This window comes from Tiliqua scincoides, chromosome 8, assembly GCF_035046505.1.
Source record: "Tiliqua scincoides isolate rTilSci1 chromosome 8, rTilSci1.hap2, whole genome shotgun sequence".
Lineage (NCBI taxonomy): Eukaryota > Metazoa > Chordata > Lepidosauria > Squamata > Scincidae > Tiliqua > Tiliqua scincoides.
The window spans coordinates 25,208,004-25,211,766 of record NC_089828.1 but is presented as its reverse complement, the minus strand read 5'-3'; the positions used below and the strand labels follow the sequence as shown (position 1 = coordinate 25,211,766).

The following is a 3,763-nucleotide window of genomic DNA, read 5'->3' as shown; positions in this document are numbered from 1 at the left end:
CCCAAAAATTCTTCAACTGTATACATCTGAACATTGACAAAAATTACTATCGGTCAAATTCAAAAAGCTACCTTGCTTGGTTCAGCACACATTATAAATAAATTATGACATCCTAGGCCCCTGGGCGGAGCCCAACTAGTAATTAACGCCAAGTCCAGCCAAAGCTGTGCTATACAAGATAATAATAATAATAATAACCAAGTTGCAAAAAGAACCAGATTTTGGAAAGTAAAACTTCACCAGGGCGTGAACGGACTTTGGCTCGAACATGCCAAAAGTAACTTTGCAAAGAAACTTGGGTGAGCTCCTTTCTCTCCAACTTTCCCGATGCTTCCCAAGCCAAATTTGGAGCTCTTGAATGGAAGGGACGCCCAAATCAGGGCATTTCGTTCCCCCCCCCCCCGAAAGTTTCCTTGCTCAGCCAAACGTTTCATACACTTTCTTTATAAAGGATTGATTAGCAAATTCTACTTCTGTTTCCCAAAGAAAATGAAAAGGAACAACAACAAAAAACTTCAAATAAGATAGTAAGTGAGGTTTATTAAAAGGGAAATGATGTTCCAGAAGCTTTTATTTTGTTGATGTTTGATCTGGCAAAAAACAAACAAACAAAAAAAAACTTTTAGTGTTGCATTTGGAGAGCACAGAAGGATTTAAATGACTGATCTTTGTGTGAGGAAACACTGGTTAAATACGTAGAAGGAACCTGCATTTTCCCGGCACTCTATAGCTAGGTGAGAAAGTACTTTGCCTTTTGTCACAGAAGTTCTTTCGGTGTCTCAGTATTCCATCCATTTTGACAAAAACTTCCCCAGCCTCCTGGGTCTAATGATGTTGACATATTAAAATGGTAGGAAGAAGTACTGCAGTCCAAGCCCCTCCTTTTAGCTAAATGTTATCTGCTTAGACTAATATTGCAATTGCCACCCACTGACATAATTTGTTTCACAGTCACTGGCTGGCAGCATGAATCAAATGTTGACATTCTAATTTCATGCACACATGGGTGTAAGGCTGGGCAGGCCCCGCCGTCTGCAGCACTCGCTCAGTACCTGGTGTAAATCAAGCAGACAAGGAGGTTCTGCAAAAGAGGCTACTGCTTACCTTCTGACAAGCGTATTGGGAGCTCCAGGCAAGGTGCAGACTCCTTTGCCCTGCCCTTTTCCCCACTTCTTCGGTAGTTATTTATTTGATTCTGCAAACCTTTATTTGGCGATCAAAACCCACCCTATCTCAGGGTGGGCAGCAGACAGCACAATCCTATGCATGTCTACTTAAAAATAAGTTGCCTTGTGTTCAACGGGACACTGCCAGGAAAGTGTGTGTATGGCAGTGTTTCTCAAACTGTGGCTTGGGGACCCTCTAGGTGGGTCACGAGCCAATTTCAGGTGGGTCCCCATTCATTTTAATATTTTATTTTTTAATATATTAGACTTGATGCTCCCATGGTATGTGACTGCATTTGGGGAAATGTTACAGACTTGTACTTTTAACAGGCTACTATATATATGCTTTTAACAATGATAGTCAATGGGACTTACTCCTGGGTAAGTGTGGGTAGGATTGCAGGCTAGGATTGTTAAAAGTGTTTCCTGCTTGATGACTTCACTTCCGGTCATGACATCACGTCCGGTGGGTCCTGACAGATTATCATCCTAAAAAGTGGGTCTCAATGCTAAATATGTGAGAACCAGTGGTGTATAGGATTATACCCAGAGTTATTTAAAAATTTTTTTTTTCAAAGTCATAGGAAAGATAAAATATTTTCTTCTATAGCCATCTGTTTATGCTTGTTTGCCCTCCTTACTATCAGCTCTCAGCTGGTTGGTTGGCAACCTTCAGTCTCGAAAGACTATGGTATAAGCCTACAGCACCCAGAATTCCCAGGCGGTCTCCCATCCAAGTACTAACCAGGCCTGACCCTGCTTAGCTTCCGAGATCAGACGAGATCAGGCATGTGCAAGGTGATCCATAAGAACCTAAGCAGAATCCTGTTGGTTCAGACTGAATGTTCAATTCGTTATTTATCCAACTCTTCTCTGCAGAGCTGCTGAAAGTTGACATTCGGCCCAGGGCAAGACACCTGATTGGGCTCCCTTCCTTAATATTATCAATTATCTGGTGTTGGACTTACTGGGGGCTCAAGGGCTCCTACAGGCCAGTCTGAATTGGGGGGTGAGTGGCGTGGCTGAAAGGCCTAGCCGGGAGGCCAATGCGCCATGGCTAGGAGCTGCTCCTGCTCTCCCTAGCAAGAATGCCCCGGCCAGTCCCACCTGTGAGTGGGATGGAGGAGGAGCAGGAAAGTGGCCAGACAAGCCTCACCCTTCCTATCGCATGGGCAAAGGTGGGGGATGCAGCAGGACAACAGATGGGGTGTGACAAGGAAGGGGCAGGGCTGAGAGCAAGATGTTATTAGGCAGTGGGTTGATAATGAGAAAGGAGAAAACTGAGTCGGGAGAGTGCCTGGGATAGGTAGCCTGTTGGACTCTCTGACAGGGCCTTTTTCTTTCTCTCTCTCTCTTTTTGTGCTCCAGACTTAAATTTATTCTCCAAGTTTCATTGTTAAGCCATTTCTGCCCAAAAGGGATCAAATGTGTACACCTGCGGACTGAACAGAAATGGATTTAATGGGTGGCATTGCAAAACACATGTAGACTTGATCCAAGGTCATGTGTTCCAGGCTACATTCTTTTCTTAACTTTTAGCACTAGAAGCACTAGAGAGCTTTTTTTTTTTTGGCGTGCTTCCAGTGCGCTCAGGGTCACATTCTTTTTTTAGATTCTAGCATGCCAGGCACACTAGCATTTCTCAGACAGAGCTCGGAGCTAGAAAAGATGGCTGTCACCATTCCAACCTCACTTCTGCCTATTTTCTATTGAAACAAATGGAGGAACCCATTGGTTTTAATAGAAAATTAAAACAGGAACCTGTCAGAAACATGGCGGCATCCATAGTGTGTGCAGAGTATGGTTACAACATGGCGATGTCTGTACAACTAATTGCAATGAGAGGATACCATTTCGTCATTTTTAAATTAAGCGTGCTGGAAGCATGCTAGCAGCATGCTGGGAAGTCACTTCTGCCAATTCTCCTGTCTTAAAAAAAAAAAAAAAACACCCCAAAAAACACAGCCCTAGACACACACTGAACAAGAAGGTGTGGAGCTTTCTATTGGGGCCTAGGAATTCTGTGAACTGAACTGGGTGACCCACTGCTGGGATCTAGTAGTTCTGGTCTATATGTATAAGTTTCACTTTCCCATATTTGAATTGTACGAATACAGGCGTGCCCTGGTATCCGCAGGTGTTCCAGAACACCCCCCCCATGGTTAACTGAAACAGTGGATACAAGAGAATGCACCCCCAACCTCCAGAGGGTCTTCTAAGCCCAGCGGAGGTGATGGACATCTGTCCATGGCCTCTGCCAGGCTCATATTGAGCCAACAGTAAAAAAAGAAAAGAAAAACACTACTTCTGATGAAACCAGAAGTGACTTTTTAATGCCTTATAAGGCATTAGGAGGCCCGGGGAAGCCCTCCAGGCCTATCCAGAGAAGGTAGAAGGTACAATCCTATGTTGCTATCAGGAAGTGAGTAATAATTTGAACCTCAGTAGTTCGGCAGGCAAGCCTGTCATGAATACTTCCCTCAGTTAAGGAAGGTGGCTTGCAAGTAGAGGAAACCGACAGGTGGGGGGAGGCTAAAATCTGAAAGAAAAAGAATCTACAATCACACCCAAGCTTGCTTTTTTGTGGTGTTTTATCA

The 3,763-nt window shown here is 44.0% G+C and overlaps 1 pseudogene; it reads right to left on the bottom strand.

The window, feature by feature from the left end:
- Nucleotides 1-1,862: 1,862 nt before the first annotated feature.
- Nucleotides 1,863-1,977, bottom strand: LOC136659768 (5S ribosomal RNA; annotated as a pseudogene).
- Between the last annotated feature and the right edge of the window lie 1,786 nt (nt 1,978-3,763).